Source organism: Canis aureus, chromosome 16 (assembly GCF_053574225.1).
Source record: "Canis aureus isolate CA01 chromosome 16, VMU_Caureus_v.1.0, whole genome shotgun sequence".
Lineage (NCBI taxonomy): Eukaryota > Metazoa > Chordata > Mammalia > Carnivora > Canidae > Canis > Canis aureus.
In genome coordinates this window covers 32,872,518-32,894,592 of record NC_135626.1, presented here as the reverse complement: position 1 = coordinate 32,894,592, position 22,075 = coordinate 32,872,518, and the positions used below count along the sequence as shown (strand labels likewise).

General features: G+C 38.3%; 1 long non-coding RNA gene across 1 annotated transcript in view; it reads right to left on the bottom strand.

Annotated features, from left to right (window-relative positions):
• Positions 1–7,718: 7,718 nt before the first annotated feature.
• The window catches only part of LOC144286345 (uncharacterized), a 71,990-nt gene continuing 57,633 nt past the window's right edge, over positions 7,719–22,075 (bottom strand). The window contains exon 4 of the long non-coding RNA XR_013354417.1: positions 7,719–7,869. This is a non-coding gene — a long non-coding RNA (uncharacterized LOC144286345). The remainder of the gene's footprint in view (positions 7,870–22,075) is intronic.

The following is a 22,075-nucleotide window of genomic DNA, read 5'->3' as shown; positions in this document are numbered from 1 at the left end:
TATCATCATAGAAAATGCATTCTGTTACCTGGCCCTCCATTACCTTTCTGGCCTCCTCACCCACCATCCTACACCTCATTAACTATGCTCTGACCATACTGAATTATTTGAGGTTCTCTTGTATGATCCATGTTTTTTACTTTCATGCTTTAGTTCATGAAATCCTCTCAGTCTGATATAAGCCTATTATGCCTAGAAGGCACTTACATATTTTTAAAGCATAGCTCCCAATGAGGCCTCTGATTTTCAATCTTATATTTAAGTGACTCTACATTTTTGTCAGATTATACTCCCCAAATCATAGAACTTTTACTACATATTCAAACTCATTGGCTTACATACATGTTTGTTCATTTCTGTATGGTGGACTAGAAATTCCATTAAAATGGCATTCTATTTTATTTATCTTCGATGTCTGGTATAAACCAAAGTTGCACATGCCCCATGAAACCTTAAATGCTTTAATTTATTAGTGTACTTAGTTGAATTTAGCTAAGGGTGAGGAGTTTAAAATATTTTATACAGATTTAGGTTTTACCTCTTTAGTTAGGTCTAGATTGGCAGCTTAATACTAACTCAAAGTTTTCTAAATAACAAAAATACTCATTCTATTTTTTGTTTCTAGTGAAATGATGCTACAGAGAAATGACACATGTTCGTGAGGAAGTTTTATACATGGTAAAAATGCTTATTCCATCACTATGGAGAAGGTTACACTAGTGAAGAATGAGACTATACCTTCATTAAAATGAAGAGACTAGATATATAGACATCGCCCTGGACAGGTCTGAGAAACAAATGTTGAAAAAAAAAGTGGAACTATGATGTAAAACACATATGATATGCATATATATCTATGTCTATACATCTATACATGTTTGTATGTGCATCTATTGTATATATGAATGTGTGTATATATACATATATATATAGAGAGAGAGAAGGAGGGGGAGAGAGGAAGTCAGTCCTCAATCCTCACTTTTCTAGATTTTGTATTGGTTAATTCACCTACTAGCTAAAAATCAATACTCACGGTGCTTTAATGGTTATTTACAAACACATGCAACACATCATTTGAGTTCCCAACTGACATGTTTTCAGCTGAGGTCAAACAAGACTCTGTCCTGTTGTTTCAGCTCCCATCCTGGACGTAAGCATCCTTCTTAGAGTATATTTGGTGCCATGTTTTTTACATCTTTATGCTTTTTTTTTTCCTGGTGTTTTTATAGTTTTAATGGTCCCCAAGTGTGGTACTAACGTGCTGTCTAGTGTTCCTAAACATAAGAAGGCTATGATATGCTTCATGGAGAAAACACATGTTAGATAAATTCTATTCAGGCATGAGTAATGGCACTGTGGGCTATGAGGTCAATATTAGTGAATTAACCATATATATATATATTTATTTTATTTTATTTTATAAATTTATTTTTATTGGTGTTCAATTTGCCAACTTACAGAATAACACCCAGTGCTCATCCCGTCAAGTGACCCCTCAGTGCCCATCACCCAGTGACCCCCACCCCCCACTCACCTGCCCTTCCACCAACCCTACTTTGTTTCCCAGAGTTAGGAGTCTTTCATGTTCTGTCTCCCTTTCTGATATTTCCCACTCATTTTTCTCCTTTCCCCTTTATTCCCTTTCACTATTTTTTATATACCCCAAATGAATGAGACCATATAATATTTGTCCATCTCCAATTGACTTATTTCACTCAGCATAATACCCTCCAGTTCCATCCATGTCAAAGCAAATGGTGGGTATTTGTCATTTCTAATGGCTGAGTAATATTCCATTGTATACATAAACCACATCTTCTTTATCCAATCATCTTTCGATGGACACTGAGGCTCCTTCCACAGTTTGGCTATTGTGGACATTGCTGCTAGAAACATCAGTGTGCAGGTGTGCCGGCATTTCATTGCATCTGTATCTTTGGGGTAAATCCCCAAAAGTGCAATTGCTGGGTCCTAGGGCAGATCTATTTTTAACTCTTTGAGGAACCTCCACACAGTTTTCCAGAGTGGTTGCACCAGTTCACATTCCCACCAACAGTGCAGGAGGGTTCCCTTTTCTCCACATCCTCTCCAACATTTGTGGTTTCCTTCTTTGTTAATTTTCCCCATTCTCACTGGTGTGAGGTGGTATCTCATTGTGGTTTTGATTTGTGTTTCCCTGATGGCCAGTGATGCGGAGCATTTTCTCATGTGCTTGTTGGCCATGTCTATGTCTTCCTCTGTGAGATTTCTGTTCATGTCTTTTGCCCATTTCATGATTGGATTGTTTGTTTCTTTGCTGTTGAGTTTAATAAGTTCTTTATAGATCTTGGAAACTAGCCCTTTATCTGATAGGTCATTTGCAAATATCTTCTCCCATTCTATAGGTTGTCTTTGAGTTTTGTTGACGGTATCCTTTGCTGTGCAAAAGCTTATCTTGATGAAGTCCCAATAGTTCATTTTTGCTTTTCTCTTGCCTTCATTGATGAATCTTGCAAGAAGTTACTGTGGCCAAGTTCAAAAAGGGTGTTGCCTGTGTTCTCCTCTAGGATTTTGATGGAATATTGTCTCACATTAAGATCTTCCAACCATTTTGAGTTTATCTTTATGTATGGTGAAAGAGAGTGGTCTAGTTTCATTCTTCTGCATGTGGCTGTCCAGTTTTCCCAGCACCATTTATTGAAGAGACTGTCTTTTTTCCAGTGGATACTCTTCCCTCCTTTGTCGACTATTAGTTGGCCATAAAGTTGAGGGTCCACTTCTGGATTCTCTATTCTGTTCCATTGATCTATGTGTCTGTTTTTGTGCCAGTACCACACTGTCTTGATGACCACAGCTTTGTAGTACAACCTGAAATCTGGCATTGTGATGGCCCCAGCTCTGGTTTTCTTTTTTAATATTCCCCTGGCTATTCGGGGTCTTTTCTGATTCCACACAAATCTTAAAATAATTTGTGCCAAATCTCTGAAAAAAGTCCATGGTATTTTGATAGGGATTGCATTAAACGTGTAAATTGCCCTGGGTAACATTGACATTTTCACAATATTAATTCTGCCAATCCATGAGCATGGAATATTTTTCCATATCTTTGTGTCTTCCTCAATTTCTTTCAGAAGTGTTCTGTAGTTTTTAGGGTATAGATCCTTTACCTCTTTGGTTAGGTTTATTCCTAGGTATCTTATGCTTTTGGGTGCAATTGTAAATGGGATTGACTCCTTAATTTCTCTTTCTTCAGTCTCATTGTTAAGGTAGAGAAATGCCACTGACTTCTGGACATTGATTTTGTATCCTGCCACACTGCCAAATTGCTGTATGAGTTCTAGCAATCTTGGGGTGGAGGCTTTTGGGTTTTCTATGTAGAGTATCATGTCATCAGTGAAGAGGGAGAGTTTGACTTCTCCTTTGCCAATTTGAATGCCTTTAATGTCTTTTTGTTGCCTGATGGCTGAGGCTAGGACTTCTAGTACTATGTTGAATAGCAGTAGTGAGAGTGGACATCCCTGTCTTGTTCCTGATCTTAGGGGAAATGGTCCCAGTGCTTCCCCATTGAGAATGATATTTGCTGTGGGCTTTTCGTAGATGGCTTTTAAGATGTTGAGGAATGTTCCCTCTATCCCTACACTCTGAAGAGTTTTTATCAGGAATGGATGCTGTATCTTGTCAAATGCTTTCTCTGCATCTAATGAGAGGATCATATAGTTCTTCTTTTTTCTCTTGCTGATATGATGAATCACATTGATTGGTTAACGAATGTTGAACCAGCCTTGCATCCCGGGGATAAATCCTACTTGGTCATGATGAATAATCTTCTTAATGTACTGTTGTATCCTATTGGCTAGTATCTTGTTGAGAATTTTTGCATCCATGTTCATCAGGGATATTGGTCTATAATTCTCCGTTTTGGTGGGGTCTTTGGTTTTGGAATTAAGGTGATGCTGGCCTCATAGAACGAATTTGGAAGTACTCCATCTCTTTCTATCTTTCCAAACAGCTTTAGTAGAATAGGTATGGTTTCTTCTTTAAACGTTTGATAGAATTCCTCAGGGAAGCCATCTGGCTCTGGACTTTTGTGTCTTGGGAGGTTTTTGATGACTGCTTCAATTTCCTCCCTGGTTATTGGCCTGTTCAGGTTTTCTATTTCTTCTAGTTTCAGTTTTGGTAGTTTGTGGCTTTCCAGGAATGCGTCCATTTCTTCTAGATTGCCTAATTTATTGGCGTATAGCTGTTCATAATATGTTTTTAAAATCGTTTGTATTTCCTTGGTGTTGGTAGTGATCTCTCCTTTCTCATTCATGATTTTATTAATTTGAGTCTTCTCTCTCTTCTTTTTAATAAGGCTGGCTAATGGTTTATCTATCTTATTAATTCTTTCAAAGAACCCACTCCTGGTTTTGTTGATCTGTTCCACAGTTCTTCTGGTCTCGATTTCGTTGAGTTCTGCTGGAATCTTTCTTAATTCTCTTCTTCTGCTGGGTGTAGGATCTATTTGCTGTTTTTTCTCTAGCTCCTTTATGTGTAAGGTTAGCTTTTGTATTTGAGTTCTTTCCGGTTTTTGGATGGATGCTTGTATTGCGATATATTTCCCCCTCAGGACTGCTTTTGCTGCATCCCAAAGATTTTGAACCGTTGTATCTTCATTCTCATTAGTTTCCATGAATCTTTTTAATTCTTCCTTAATTTCCTGGTTGACCCTTTCATCTTTTAGCAGGATGGTCCTTCCAAACTTCTTATTGTAATTTAGTTTGAAGTCCTTCCAAACTTCTTATTGTGATTTAGTTCTAATTTCAAGGCATTATGGTCTGAGAATACACAGGGGACAATTCCAATCTTTTGGTATCGGTTCAGACCTGATTTGTGACCTACTATGTGGTCTATTCTGGAGAAAGTTCCATGTGCACTTGAGAAGAATGTGTATTCAGTTGAGTTTGGATGTAAAGTTCTGTAGCTATCTGTGAAATCCATCTGGTCCAGTGTATCATTTAAAGCTCTTGTTTCTTTGGAGATCTTGTGTTTAGAATACCTATCGAGTGTAGAAAGCGCCAGATTGAAGTCACCAAGTATAAGTGTATTATTATCTAAGTATGTCTTAACTTTGGTTATTAATTGATATATTTGACAGCTCCCACATTCAGGGCATATACATTGATGATTGTTAAGTCCTCTTCCTGGATAGATCCTTTAAGTATGATATAGTGTCCCTCTTCATCTCTCACTATGGTCTTTGGGGTAAATTTTAGTTTATCTGATATGAGGATGGCTACCCCTGCTTTCTTTTGAGGCTCATTTGAATGGTAAATGGTTCTCCAACCTTTTATTTTCAGGCTGTAGGTGTCCTTCTGTCTAAGATGAGTCTCTTGTAGACAGCAAATAGATGGGTCCTGCTTTTTTATCCAGTCTGACACCCTGTGACTTTTGATGGGGTCATTAAGCCCATTCATGTTCAGAGTTACCATTGAAAGATATGAGTTTAGTGTCATCATGATACCTATTCAGTCCCTGTTTTTGTGGATTGTTACATTGGACTTCTTCTTAAAGAGGAATTTTAAGAGTTCCCCTTAAAATTTCTTGCAAAGCTGCTTTGGTGGTCACATATTCTTTCAGTTCCTGCCTGTCTTGGAAGCTCTTTTTCTCTCCTTCTATTCTGAATGAAAGCCTTGCTGGATAAGGTATTCTTGGCTGCATGTTCTTCTCATTTAGGACCCTGAATATATCCTTCCAGCCCTTTCTGGCCTGCCTTCCAGGTCTCTGTGGAGAGGTCTGCTGTTAATCTAATATTTCTCCCTTTATGGAGATTTCTTGTCTCTTGCTGCTTTAAGGATCTTCTCTTTATCTTTGGAATTTGCAAGCTTCACTATTAAATGTCTAGGTGTTGAGCGGTTTTTATTGATTTTGGGGGGGGGGGGATCTCTCTATTTCCTGGATCTGAATGCCTGTTTCCCTTCCCAGATTAGGAAAGTTTTCAGCTAGGATTTGTTCAAATACATATTCTGGCCCTCTGTCCCTTTTGGCGCCCTCAGGAACCCCAATTAAACGTAGATTTTTCTTTCTCAGGCTGTCACTTATATCCCTTAATCTATCCTCATGATCTTTTGTCTCTTTTTTCCTCAGTTTCCCTCTTTGCCATCAACTTGTCTCTCACTCGTTCTTCCACCTCGTTAACCCTCGTTGTTAGGACCTCTAGTTTGGATTGCATCTCATTTAATTGATTTTTAATTTCTGCCTGATTAGATCTAAATTCTGCAGCCATGAAGTCTCTTGAGTCCTTTATGCTTTTTTTCTAGAGCCACCAGTAGCTGCATAATAGTGCTTCTGAATTGGCTTTCTAACTTTGGATTGTAATCCAGATTTTGTAACTCTGTGGGAGAGAGGACTGTTTCTGATTCTTTCTTTTGAGGTGAGGTTTTCCTTCTAGTCATTTTTCTCAGTGCAGAATGGCCAAAAACAAGTTGTATTGGGAAAAGGAGAAAAAGAGAGAAGAGAAAGAAGAAAAGGAAAAAAAAAGGAAAAGAAAAGAAAAAGGAGGAAAAAAAGGAGAAGAAAAGAAAAAAAGAAAAAAGTGTGTGTGTTGGGGAAGCAAACAGAAATCAAAAAACAAAAAACAAGGGGGAGTATCCTCTGATTCTGTATACTGTAAATCCCCTGACTACCCCTGGAACTTTCCAGTGCTGCTTGGTCAATAATTGATTTTTCCCCTGTCGGTCTAGCTGGTCTTCTGGGGGAGGGGCCTGCTGTGCTGATTTTCAGGTGTGAGCCTTTGGGGGAGCTGCTCTGCCCCCAGCCTGGTGCAGGGCTCAGTGGGGGTTGTTTACCCCGTGAGGCCCCAGGAGGAACAACCGCAGTGGCAGCGGCCAGCTCTGGAGCCCTGGAGTCAGCCCCCGCAGTAACTACGGAGCTCTCCGTCTGCAGGGCCTGGAGGCTCCGGGGCGGGGCCGCTGATCTGCTCAAGCTCGGGGCAGGAACGTCCTCGCTGTCCTGGGCCCTCCCGGCCTCTGCCTGTGGGCCGGGCGGGGGCGGATCCTGGGCTGTGCCCCGGCGCCCTGTGCTCCGGAGCCTGCGCTGTTGTTGGATTAGTGCTCCCGGCGGCGCAGCCCCCTCCGGGCAGCCGCCCCGAGCTCCGCGGAGCCGCCCCGAGCCCCTCCGAGCTGCTCCCGGAGCCGTGCAGCCCCCTCCGCGCGGAGCCTCTTCCTCTGCCAGAGCCGCCGCCCGAGCCCCTCCGAGCTGCTCCCGGTCCAGCTGTGCCACTGCAGCCCTTCAGGGAGCTCGGCGCGCTCTCCCCGGGGGGCAGGTGTCTGTTACTGTCCCAGGGAGCCCGAGGGCATCCCCGCCCTCCTGGGTCCTGCTCCACCTCCCCGCGAGCCCCTTTCCGCCCGGGAAGGTCGGTGCAGCTCCTGCGTCTCCGGGACGGGGCTCTCCTGTCCTGGGGACACTCGCCGCGGCCTCAGCCCGGCTCCTCGCGGGGCCCCTCCCCCTTGGAGGCCTTTTGTTTATTTCTTTTTCCCCGTCTTCCTACCTTGATAGAAGCGTGAACTCTTCTCACTGTTGCATTCCAGCTGTTCTCTCTTTAAATCTCAGGCCAAATTCATAGGTTTTCAGGAATTTTGGTGAGGACAGGTGACTTGGGGACCCTACTCTTCCGCCATCTTGCCCCGCCTCCAAATTAACCATATATATTAAAGTACCTTTATTTATTTTTTAAAGATTTTATTTATTTATATGAGAGAGAGAGAGAGAGAGGCAGAGACACAGGCCGAGGGAGAAGCAGGCTCCATGCAGGGAGCCCAACGTGGGACTCCATCCCGGGTCTCCAGAATCAGGCCCTGGGCTGAAGGCAGCGCTAAACAGCTGAGCCACCCGGGCTTCCCAACAAAGTACCTTTAAACAGAAACACACATAAAACAAGGTAAGTATTGATTTGTTGACAGAAATACTTCACTCTCCAGAGTTAGGCTCATGAAAACCTGAGTAAGGAGAATCAGCCATAGAAAACAATACTTACAAAAATTTCAAAACAATTCAAAAACAATTTATAGCATAAATGGATACAAATCTACCTAGAAATTATATAAAATTGTTTGCTGGCTATACAGTGAATTAATGATACAGTTGCCCCTAATAAACAGAGAAAGCAAATGGAACTGGAGAGGGAAAAATGATTTAAATTTTACATGTAAAGTGCCATCATTTTACTTATAAAGGATTGTACCCCCCACAAAAAGATAAATGGTTGATTAGTTCTGTTCCCACTCTCCAAGTGCAGACCCTCATCCTTTGTTTTGTTTTTTTTGTGTGTGTGTGTTTTGGCCTGGACAAAAGCACTTGCATTCTGCTTTATTAAGTCATTCATTTCTTAATATTTCATAATATTGACCATCTTCAATCTGACAGTCAAGAGCACACAGATTTAATCCCCATTGCATCTTAGCCAAATATCAGCCTCCTAAAGCTTTTCTTGTACTCCAAGGACACTGGTTAATTGTTGCTCTTGTGATGTGACTTGTACTTTCCTCTCATGTGTCATCTATAATGCCCTGCCTAATCAAATACTACCTGTTCCTCAAAACTTGGTATAATCATCCCCTCTCCCACACTCCATCCTGGTTTTGTAGCTAGTATTATGGCTCACTTTTGGTTAGTTCTTTTCTATCATTCACATTCTTTTATGAATCTATCTTCCTGTGAAAGTCGATAAGGCCCTTGAAGGCGAAGACCATGATCTCTTCCAGTAAAACTTCTAATTTGATAATTGTATTTCTGAAAACATCTACAGAAATTAAATATGTCAAAACTGAACAACTGGTTTATATGTTGTAAGGCAATTCCATTCCCAGAAAAGTAATTTTCTGTTAATTTCCAAAATTATTTCTAATAATTTGGACATAATCTTTGATAATATATTTTGCTTGTATATTTTGCATTTCCTCTATAAATTGAACTATCTATATTGACACTATAAGTGTCACTATCATAAACACCCAAGTGAAACTAAAGATTTGCTGCTTTTGTCCCTGGTGGAATAAGAGTTGGTTTTATAAGGAGGCCCTTTTCTTTGTATCCTTCTTACCATCTTACCCGATGCAGCAAGTATTGGATTTATCACTTTACTCCTTCTCTGAACTTCTTTCATATCCTTTTCCAAAAGATTAAGGACTCATTTCATCTTATTGGTGAGGTGTGGATACTATGCCAAAAATGGCAATATCTATAGGATTTTCCTCTTGCATCTTCTGTCCTAATTGGTCATAGTTAAGCAATGATTTGCCAGATTGCCAACTGGTAACAATGTGGGAAGTCTACTTTGCAGACCCAACTTTTCTCATGGGTGGGTTTTAAGATCTAGATGAAGAGAGATATCAAGAGGTATAAATTTTGTATCACCAAAAAAATCTGCATTCTCTAATCCAACTTTAGCAAGATTGAGATGCCCTGGAGTTTGGACATTATTGAGAATCTAGCAATATCATAAATGATGCTGATCCTATACCTTTATATGCTTCTTGAATCTTGGTATACTGTCATTGGAGGGTAATACATGGGTATACACCTGCCTCAAATCCTAAAACCTAATATTTATCATGCTAGAAAGTGTCTAAAGGCTTGACTATGGAATAAGATAGTCCTGAGTTCAAATTACTGTTCTGACACTAATAATGCTATGTTTTATTTCTTCATCTATCCATGGGGAAATTGATCTGACCTATTTTAAAGGTTATGAGGATTAAATAAGATAACTCATTTAGAATACTGTACTGCCTTTAATAATTTTTAGGTGTTTGTATTATCCTCATTGATTTGTTCTTTTGATAGTTACAGATGATGCTCTGACACTAAGGACTGAGATAAAGACTAGACCAAATCTCTTCCATACTAATCCAGTGGAAGATAGACTATAACTATACAGAGGTAAACATATTCATTATTTTTTTTAAGTTCATTGCTAAAATATTTATTGGACATCTAAGTGTTCTTACGTGCCAGGTTCTAAGTATTGGGGGCACAGCAGTGAGCAAAAACAGACAATATATACTATCTAAGTCTAAAGATAATAAATAAGGAAAATAAACCAAATGCACACACACATATATAATATTACTCTGAAAAATAAAAACAAAGTTGGGGAATAGAGAATGAAAAGTAGAGAGAGGGAGAAGGGAACACTTAGATTGTGCTATTGAGGCATATGACCCAACAAGTACTCCAAGGCTGGCATGATCCTGAAGTACTTGAGGGACAGAAAGAAGCTCATGTAGATAGAGTATTAGAGTGAGAGCACTCTGATATTAGAGATGTAGGCAGAAGCCAAATCAGGTCAGGACTTGGAAGCCTAAATAAGAGGTTTATTTGTAGCTTAATGAAGAACGATTGGGAATTTATAATGAAGGAGTTGATGAGATCTGATCAAGCTTTGAAAACAACAACAACAAAACAAAACCATACCAAAATCTCATGGGTCTGAGAATAGATCATTGAGATAAGAATAAGTTATCAGAATCAGTATCAGTCAGGAGGTTGCTAAGTCCAGATAGGAGGGGATAGTGGTTTCTGCTGGGAAACAGTAAAGATGGACAAAATGCTAGAGGCACATTAGAGGTGAAAGATTACTTGAGTAAGGGCATGACCTTGATGCAAAAGTCTAGGTGGCATCTGTTCCATGTTCTTGATTGGACTTGCTATGGCTCCACATTTTATCATAGGCTTCTGGAAAGATTTTAAACATCACTGGGTCTAATGGGATATATGTGCAGAGGGTAAAGGCCCCAGATTGTGGCTTCAATCATCTAGAAAGGGGTCCCTTGTTTTGAACCCTTAAAACTGACAGAGGTTAACTGGGCACATATGTCTCCAGTGCTAGGCCCATGTCTTAATAAGGGATATGTAGACAGAGAAAAAAGTCAAGGAATTTCTATACCATCAAGTCCAAGGGACGCTCAAAAAAATGAATCTACCTAAAAATACATCTGTTGAGTCATCAAGCAGGTTCTTTCCCATCTTCATATTCATGAGAATCCTTCTTCCACATTACAAAGCAAAGATATACCTCTTGGTGACAGAACATGAGAGACTCCTAACTGCGAAACAAACGAGGGGTAGTGGAAGGGGAGGTGGGTGGGGGATGGGCTGACTGGGTGATGGGCACTGAGTGGGGCACTTGACGGGATGAGCACTGGGTGTTATACTATATGTTGGCAGATCGAGCTCCAATAAAAAAATATACAAAAAAAAAAAAAAAAGACATACCTCTCAGTCATCCTAAAGCTCACCATAGTTCTTTATTTGAGGAGCACTAAACAAAGGGGCAATTTCAAATATCGGTATCTGGGACTTTTTTTTTTTTTTTTTTAATCTAGGCACTAGAAACCTGTAGAAGTTTTCCCTGTACGTATTTCTGCTAAAATACAAAGGCAGCATCATAAATGGGATCTCTCTGGGTTTGGGATTATATGAATTCACATATAGAGTGGGGAATAAGAGCAGTGAGTTTTTACTAAGCAATCTCAAGTCTTGCTTTCTCCAGAGTAAGGTAAAAAAAATGAATCTTTTTCCAGGGGATTGTTCTATTTACTTCAAAACTGTTCATGGCATGAAAGATTTGGACTGTCATCTGAGAATCCATATGGTGGATGAAGAGGGAGTATAGATTAGGCTGTGAGGACAATGTCCATCTCAATGACAATTGGAGACTGCTTGGCCCCACCCAGTGTCCCTCAGAGACATCCACGACTCTGCAGCTTGTGGTCTTCTGCCCAGGACCTGGAGAGTGGAGCAGCCTCTGCCTAGAACATGCCAGATTAAGGTAATTTTGAACTTTTCTGCTGTGGACGCTGGCAATTTTTTGAAGCTTATGGACCTTTCCCAGAATGTTTCACTTCTTTCCTTTCTCTCTTCTGTCTCTCCTTCCTTCTTCCTCAGATTCAGAATTCTGAAGTGACGTGGTATTACCTGGCAACATATTGGTTTGAGAATGCCTGATAGGGTCTATTAGCTCTGAACTAGGTTAAAAGAGGTTAAATATTTAGGACCATGTAGCCACCAAGTCAGAATGATTACTCAACTAATTAGGATGATACCAATCATTAGGTAAGATGTGAGAAGCAATTAAATATCTGTTTTGTATGAACTTCTTTCCATATATTGAACAAACTAAGATTGTATTTCCAAAGTTTTGATGAAAATATAAATTAAAGCACTTGGTAATATAAGAACTGTTTATCAAAAATATTTTATTGGGATGTCTTTTGAAATTAATAACTTCACAGTTTTCTTAAAATTTTCTGACTATATTGGTTTGAAATAAGGTGCCTCTAGGTGAAAGAGTCAAAGGTATAATCAGTAGTCATTTTGCCATTCTAAATTCTTTGTATTTCCAAAATTCAGGAAATGAGTTATTTTAATGACCTAGTTTTTTTTAAACTATCCTTTTTGTAAGCAATGGGGTTTCTAATTATTTGCTGTTAATAAAATTGAAGGAGGACATAATTGTGTTGCCTGTTGACATATAATTAAGAATAATTTCTGATAAGATATCACCATTTGGTCTTTTTTATTTTGAGGGGTTTATATTTCAAAAGAATTTTTGAAAAATTGATTGACATTACAATAAAGAAATTCTTTCTCCCATTTCAATCTACTTGTCCATATGAATGTTTTTCTGCACAAACGTCTAAAAATTACCAAAGACATAAGATTTTGAATCTTGTCTCATTTTTGCAGTAGGTGGTTTTCTTCCAAGGATATTTAAACTCATCAGAAAGAAATGGCCTATTTATTTCATTAGGAGATTACTTTATAAAAAAAAAAATTATGCAATACATTTTTAGTAACTTGTCAAAGTCCCTAATATATTTGTGTCATTTTGTTCAATTGTTTGTTAATTACAATTGTTAGGAGGACTCAACATAGAAGGAATTATTTAATGCTTAGAGTCTTATGATAACAGAGAATTAAAAAAATTTACTAAGATTTTTGTAGCAGAAAAGAGTGAGAGTGTGATCAATAAAATCATTCAGGCATAAAAGATGATATATCAGGATGCAACTCTGTGTAAGAAGAAGAATGCAAACACAAGTTCAAGATGGGTAAGGAGAGATGTAAAATTTATGGGTACTAAAGGAAACCTTTTTTAATGTATTTTTTATAAATTGCTGATGGTGGGGATCAAGTTACCATAGTATTTTGATTCCATAAGCTACATTTTAAAAGAAGCATATAATTCTTTTACTTTTGAAATGTCAATATTTATAACTTACTAGGAAGTGTATCATTTGCAAATTTTAAAACTCATGATGAAACTACTCAAATTTATCAGGGTAAGTGAGCAAAAAAGAGAAAACATGTATGTTGAAGGTCACTGGTCTTTGCCACCTCCAAAATCTAGAGTTCTGTGTAGGTACTCCACCTTCTTCTTAAAGAGTGGACAAGGTACAATAGCTTTTGAGGAATATATCCTTCATGTTTGAGGACATATTGTAACATGTTTAAAAACAGTAGATTTGCTGGAAATTCCATGAGGTGGTATGTTTTCCAAAGACATATATTTTAATTGTAGGCATATGTATCTGACTAAGACATCTAAGGTATGATACCTTCTGGTCTTTAGTTCATTACCTGATAGTTTTAATATAGTGGAGAGAATGCCTTCCTGGGGTTGATGATAGTGTCACAGTCCCTGTTGTCTAGATTGTGATAGAAAAAGAAGACAACTGATAAATTCCTGGAGTCATGATTTCAATAGTATTGTTCTACTGAAATAGGTTCTGCCTGGGTGAAAATTAACTCTAAAATTAGGAAAAAGTTCACGTGCCAGATCAATAATTTCATATTAAGTTCTAAGAGTGTTATTCATTTGCTCCATTAGGGCAATCATATATGGAACACTCATTTCAATTGAAGCCATCACCTGATTAAGTTCTCTATAATCCTATTATTTTGAAGAACTGTCAATCATATGCACTTGAAAAACAGAAAATAAATGAGAATTTAGAATCATCATTTCTGTATCATTCAACTCTAAGATACTTTTGCAATTGCATCAAAGTTGAAATATTTCTTCTGATTTATTGTTTATATAAGGAGGAAAATCCAGTGACTTCCATTTGCCATAATTGCTATATTACCCTTATCCTAAGTTCATGCAGCTAGATTTCTGTCAGTTACCAAGACTTTTTCGTATTACCATATACACAAGATCTGGTGAAGTGGCCAGAGTCCTCTCACCCTATCATTAAGGTGAGCACAAGCAAGAGCTTTATCACCAAGTCCTTCTACACCCCCATTCTGACTGATACACGGCTATGGTATTTTGAGTCTCAATTAGTGTTCTGCCATTTCGTGGATTCAACAGTTTCCTTTCAGTGAAGAGTTAACCAAGCCAATGGCCATGAAGAAATTTAAAAGGCTCTGAGATACACATTAAATCATGACTAGAAGTTGGCTCCACAGCTCTGTAACTCAAATTGGCCCTTTGTTCTCAGGATTTGTGAATTATTGACTTTATTTCTGGTGAATCCTTGATAGGTTAACAAGAGAGATCTCTTGATGCCAGACCATTCCCTAGACCCAGATTATCACATTCATACTGCTTTTACAATGACTACCTACTTTGTTAATGGCATTTCACTATTAGCACTTGGGGACAAAATCCCAGCCTCATTCCACTCAACTGGAGATCAGAAATCCTAAATCTTTCATAGACATTTCTGTCCTACAGATATCAGGATTTCAAAGATTGTGGTTAATTGTTTCACTTGATCGAAAGGAAAGGAGGTTTGGAACTGGTCATGAGACACGGTGGGATGCTGAATATTCTGAGATCTAATCCAGCATATCTATTACCTGTAAGCCTTGGATCCCTTATCTTCTGTCTCTCAAAGGCTTTCTGGTCATTGTTTGGTTCCACTTGTGCTGCAAATCCAGAAAGTGTTTTAATGACTGACAAATGTGCAAAGGCACACGAAATGCAGAACCTCTGGTGAGAGCACATGTATCAATTCAGTCCGATCCCAAATTTTTTTGTCCTCTCTTTGATTTCTACCTGGAAAATCCATGTCCATATATTTAATCCAAATTGTTGACAGAATATATTGAAAAAATCCTTTATTCTTTTTTCTTAAGATTTTATTTATTTATTCATGAGACACACACACACACACACACACACACACACACAGAGGCAGAGACACAGGAAGAGGGAGAAGCAGGCTCCATGCAGAGAACCTGACATGGGACTTGATCCCGGGTCTCCAGGATCACATCCCTGGTTGAAGACAGTGCTAAACTGCTAAGCCACCTGGGCTGCCCCCTCTAATTTATTCTAAACACTATCTTTTCTACTTCACTCATGTCTTCATCCAGTCATTCAGGCCATGTTGTGTTCTAATTATAATTTCCTTGTGAGAAACAATGAGTGATAGCAATATGGGAAGAATTATTAACTTTCTTCCACTAAATATGGGTGATGTTTCAATGTGGCTGGGTCATTCCTTGACTTGGTAAGTTCTATGGATTCTTCCAGATAGCCTTCTTCCAATTGTTGGGACCTCACTATTTTGTGATAAATGCCTTAAAATATTCATATGATCAATGAATATAGGCAACATAGCAGACTTAGTTGTGATATAAAATAAAACAGAAGTTTGGAATTTCATAGAATTCATTTCTATATATTCCCCACATATCATCCTCAGTGTGTACATGGATCCAACTAATTATATGATCAGTTAAATCATTTTCCTATTGCCTCTGCTGCTAATTTCCCATCTGGGAATCTAGGTTGGCAGTAGATGTTGTCTCACCACTTCTGCCTTATGTCAATCCAATAACCAATTTCATATACCCACATATCCCTGAGCATCTGTTCTCAGAAATCCAATCAACAGAAAACAACTCTGAAACACACGCGAAAAAGGATAGCTCACAACATCCACGAAAGAGCTAGACTGTCAAACCACAAGGTGAGATAAATATGCACTTAGTCAGTTGGGTTAATACAACAACTGTGAGTAGATTTGTCTTTTCTATGTGTAGGTCTGTATACCTCCTGACAACCTTGGGGGTCTCAGGCAACTATTTCAGTTTATTTTTCAACTGGTTTGCTATATTTGTGATTTATTCTGGGGGCAAACAGGAAATGGGGGTGCATTCTGAGAATAAAGGATTTATACAACAGTTCCCATCTCTCTAATTTCTCTGCTGACTACACCATGGTTGATTGAGTTCTTCTTTGCCCTCTTTCCTCTCATCTTTAAATTATTCTGGAGCTCTTCTGAAAAACAATCAATTTCTTTTTGATGGACTCTTCTTTAACTTGAATAGGATTTCAAGGTAGTCAGGTGTGTGCTTTGTCTCCTTTTCTTTCTATCTTCAAGAAATTCTCTACCATTTCATTTGTCATTGGGACCTGTTCTGACTTTGCAGCACAGTTATGGATTCATTTTGTATATTTCTTCTGTTATTTCAATGGAGTATTGTTAATTAATAAATGTATTATTTGCCATCTTAAATTAGATATTAAGAGCAAAAGTGTGTGTGTGTGTGTATGAGAGAGAGAGAGAGAGAGAGAGAGAGAGAGAGAGAGAGAACTTTGAATCTTGCTTAGTTGCTAAGAAATGAGATCACACTTCATATATGTGACAACTGTGGTTGGTTAATCTTTTCTCCTATTTTGAAGATTCTAAAAGCAAGGATAATAATCCCAAACACCTTTCACCTCAACAAGAATAGATTTATTAGATTTGTCAGAAAAGGATTAAATTAGGGCAATAAGACTATTATTATCAGCCCCAGGAAATCTTTGCTGAAGAAAACTTCTCATAATTACTTATAACTAAAAACTAGAAACCAATTAACTGGGCTACACAGGTCCATGTCCAGGAGACAGGTAGTACCTCTGTGTGGATGTTTGAGAGCTCTGAAAGAGACTATGTGATATGCAAGACAGCACTAAATGTAAGTGAGAGACACAGCTGAAAAAATAGAGACATTCATGTTAAAAAATGCTTTATAATGGAAGGAAGGTAGTTTACAGGGAGGGGGGATTATTTATTTTTAATAAATTTATTTTTTATTGGTGTTCAATTTGCCAACATACAGAATAACACCCAGTGCTCATCCCGTCTAGTGCCCACCTCAGTGCCCACCACCCAGTCACCCCCACCCCCCACCCACCTCCCCTTCCACCACCCCTAGTTCGTTTCCCAGAGTTAGGAGTCTTTCATGTTCTGTCTCCCTTTCTGATATTTCTCACTTATATTTTCTCCTTTGGGAGGGGGAATTATTAAAGCAAGAAACAAAACTATTGGGTTTTTGAAAAGGAGTGTTACAAAGGAGAGAAAAAAAGGTAAAATGTGCTTATTTCAGAGTGATCACTTCCATAACAGACTCTGTTGGGGATGCTATTTGTGGGTACAAGGCATGGGACATGGTGAAAAACTGAAGGTGGAGAATGAACAACTTGTTGAGGAGGTTTAAGTGTGAATAGGAAGAAAGAGAATAATGGCTTGTGGAAGGCAGGGTGCCAAGGGAGGTATAATTTTTTTTCTAACTTAAACTTTAATTGTTATGTAAAAGAGGAGAGATTGACTGGACTGGAAAACCAAAGACTTCCTGGTTTGTTTTGATGATCAGGGCTGGATACATTTTGGAAAGAATTATAAGACATCCAGGTGATACATTCTTAGAAAGAGACACAGAAGTTTCTACCAACTAACATAAGTTTACCAAAAACAGATCCAATTCTCTGTAGGTCCTTTTTGAAAGTTTTACTAAATCGAAGTAAAAATAGTTCAATGTCACTGGCATAGCAAAAAGCTATTAGGGAAATAATACTCACTAAAAACCAAGTAGGTAGGCAGCCCAGGTGGCTCAGCAGTTTAGTGCCTGCCTTTGGCCCAGGGCGTGATCCTGGAGAACTGGGATGGAGTCCCACGTCAGGCTCCCTGCATGGAGCCTGCTTCTCCCTCTGCCTGTGTGTCTGCCTCTCTCTCTCTCTCCCTGTGTCTGTCATGAATAAATAAAATCTTAAAAAACAAAAACAAAAACAGGTAGGTGCCAGGAGCCATGACAAGCACTGTCATCTTACTGAGGGATGCATTTCATATTGCCAAGGATTTAAGATTAGGGGTATTTTAAAATTCCTTCTACATTTAAGATTTTATGGTTTTCTGTTTACCATGAACCTGTGTTTCACAAAAATGTACTTTAAACTTAAAATTAGCCATAGTCATTAACTAATTAATCATTATTTGTCAGAACACAGGTTCACCTGAGAGCATTGTGCTGTGTACACATTTACTACAGTATGCATTTATTTTTAATAAAAGTTTAACAGTTCAAAGCTTCAAATGAAAGCAAAATAAATGTGATTAGGTTGCTACACTTATTCCTAGTTCTTCACCAATTCCTCATGATTTTTTTTCTTTTCATGATTTTTATTTTTAATAAAACTCACATTTAAAAGAACTTATTTTAAAGCTCTAAAGCAGAACTCCTTATAGGTTTGAAATTCCTATTAAAGTTTTAAAGCCACATTCTGCTAATTTACACCTCCACATTGACATGAGGTAGCTGAGAAGAGGTAAAGAGGGTAAGGGGAAGGTAACTGATATTACTTTGTTAAGCTGTTAATATATGATCATCCCTTTTTTATTCCAGCTTTGAGATAGAATTGACATAATACTGTATGTTTAAATTATAAAATGTGATGACTTGATACATGTGTATGAAGTGAAATGTTTATCACAATAAGTAGTTAATACATCCTTTATTTCAATTAACTGTTGCTGTTATAATGAGAACGGTAAAGATCTACTCCCATAGCAACTTGCAAGTATGCAATATTGTCAACTGTAATCACCCTGCTATGCCTTAGATTCCTGGAATTTATCCATCTCACAGCTGAAAGTTCATACCCTTTGAACCCCATTTCCCCCATCCCCAAGCCCCTGGTTAATGACCTTTTTTAGATTCCACATATATGTGATATCATATGGTATTTGTCTTTCTCTGACTTACTACACTTAGCATGATGCCCTCAAGGTCCATTCATATTGTCACAAATGGCAGGATTTTCTTCTTTTTTATTGTTGAAATATTATATAACTATATCTATAAATATCTATCTAGATATCTCCCATATCATCTTCTTCATCCATTCATCCATAGACCAATACTTGGGTTGTTTCTGTTTCTTGGCTATTGTGAATAATACAGCAATGAACATGGGAGTGTAGATATCTCTTCGAAATAGTGATTTCAGGGGCACTTGGGTGGCTCAGTGGTTGAGTGTCTGCCTTTGGCTGAGGTCGTGATCCTGGGGTCCTAGGATCGAGTCCCACATCAGGCTCCCCGGAGGGAGCCTGCTTTTCTCTCTGCCTGTGTCTCTGCCCCTCTCTGTGTGTCTCTCACTAACAAATAAATAAAATCTTAAAAAAAATAGTGACTTCATTTCCTTTGGGTACCATACCCAGAAGTGGGATTTCTGGATCATATGGTAGTTCTATTTTTAATTCTTTTAGGAGACTTCACACTGTTTTCCATAGTTACTGTATCAATTTACATTTCCACCAACAGTGCACAAGGGTTCCCTTTTCTCCATATCTCTGGCAACATTTGCTATCTCTAGCTTTTTTGATAAACAACATCATACCAGGTGTGAAGTGATATCTAATTGTTGTTCTGATTTGCATTTCCCTAATGATTGGAGATGTTGAGCATCTTTTCATAAGCTTGTTGGCCATTTGCAGGCCTTCTTTTGAAAAAAGTCTATTCACCTTCTTTACCCATTTTTCAATCAAATTGCTATTTCACTATTGAATTCTAGGAGTTCTTTATATATTTTTTATTTTAATCCCTGATTTGATATGTGGTTTGCAAATGTTTTCTCCCATCCCCCGGTTTTTTCTTTTGTTGTACAGAAGCTTTTTAATTTGATGTAATATCATTTGTTTTTGCTTTTGTTGCTCAAGTTTAGGGTCATAACCAAAACAAAACACAACAAAACAAAACACAAAAACAAAACAAAACAAAACAAATCCCATTGCCAAGTTCAGTATCAAGGAGCTTTTTCCCTATGTTGAAATGAATGGGTTTAGGTTTTACAGTTTCATGTTGCTGAAGTTTAAGTGACTCTTAAGCTCCCACACAGCAATGAATGCATGCCTGTGTGTAGCTAATTGTTGAACATCCCAAGGGGATGGAGGGCCTCCTACTTTGCCACCTTTACAAATGTCTTGGTCTGAAACATTCTTATTACTTTTTAAATGAGAACTGCATTAGGAAGCTATCTACTTTATTATTATTTTTTTAAATTCTTATTTTAGAGAGAGAGAGAGAGAGAGAGAGAGAGAGAGAGAACATGCCAGGTGAAGGAAAGGCAGAGGGAGCAGCAGACTCCCTGCTGAGGGCAGTCTGTGGGGCTCTATCCCAGGACTCTGGGATCATGCCCTGAGCCGAAGGCAGACACTTAACCCATTGAGCCACCTAACACCCAGGAGGCTGTATACTTAGTTTCTCAATTAATGGTCTATTGACATAATACAGAAGCAATGAAACTTGAAGTGCAAATTGATGTCAATCACTGACATAGATCCTCTTATCTACCCTTTACTGGGTCTAGTGAAGAAGCACAGAAGCATAGAAAGGGATGTTAGGAGCAAGTAAGCAAGAGCCATACCATTGGTTTTCCTTGTTGCCATTCATGGTAAGGAAAAATAATTTCAGGTGAATTCCATGTTCTCTCACAAGTATTGAGAGGTTTACATGGGTGGTAGATTTATCAGTGAATTTATATTTCCTTAAAACTTCTGGTTAATCTAATTGCTGTGCATCTGTGTATGTGTGTATTGAATGATTTGAATTGGAGAATATGGTCCTAGTAAATGCTTAGTAATATATGTGGAGTTCCTAGATAGTGTCATAGAAATGGATAGCTACACTGATTTACAAGGATATATTTTAAGTTGATTGTGATTGATAAGTGATTCTTACAGAAATGGTTGAATTGTAATAATGGATGATATTAAACAATGAGACATTTAATATTGTGACAGCCAATATTTTAACACAGAGAACTAATACTACCTACAGCAGTGCCAGACTCTGGGCTTGTGGCTTTATGTTTATACTTCCATAAACCTCATAACAACCCTGGAAAGATGGTCATGGTATTATTTTTATGGGATTAATTTCTGAAGCACAGATTATTTAAGTGTTATTTTTCAATATTATTTGCCTAGTTAAAAAAAAAATGTGTGCCCTGGTTTGAACCCTGAAATCAAGCTTCAAACTTCACACTTTTTTTTTTTTTTCATTTTTCAAGGCTATCAATACTTGCACTTTGCCCACATTGGGGAGGAATGATACACATCATAATTGTGAAAGTGACATCTACCACTCTGTGGTTCTGAATCATTGCTGATGCCAAAGCCTTTATTCTTATTCCTTTCAAATATTTACAAGATAATAAAGGCACAGGTCTGTTCATCAGAATTCTTTGCCTGAGATATGCAGACTGAATGATACGTAAATATGAAATGCTTGTATCTTGGTGATTTCCTTTTTTTTAATTTAATATTTCTTTTTCTAAATTTATTTATGATAGTCACACAGAGAGAAAGAGAGAGGCAGAGACACAGGCAGAGGGAGAAGCAGGCTCCATGCACCGGGAGCCTGACGTGGGATTCGATCCCGGGTCTCCAGGATCGCGCCCTGGGCCAAAGGCAGGCGCCAAACCGCTGCGCCACCAAGGGATCCCCTCTTGGTGATTTCCTAACCTCAGTTCTTAGCTACATTGTTATTGTTGACTTGTTCTTAGTGATTTTTAGAGCTGGTTACTTCTAAATCTCTCTCATATACTAATAGTTATAATAACCAACATTTTTTGAGCATTTACCAAACCAGGCACCATTTTAAGTTCTTATTGATTTGATTAATCATCATACAAACTCTAGGAGTTCATGGTTTGAGGTGAATGAAGCACATCTCCAGTGTTGCCTATACAGAATCTTAACCAATGCACTTTTGCTCTTTCCCCTGAACTCCTCCGCCCTGTGTATGCAGAAGCATACTAATGATACTACTGGGAACC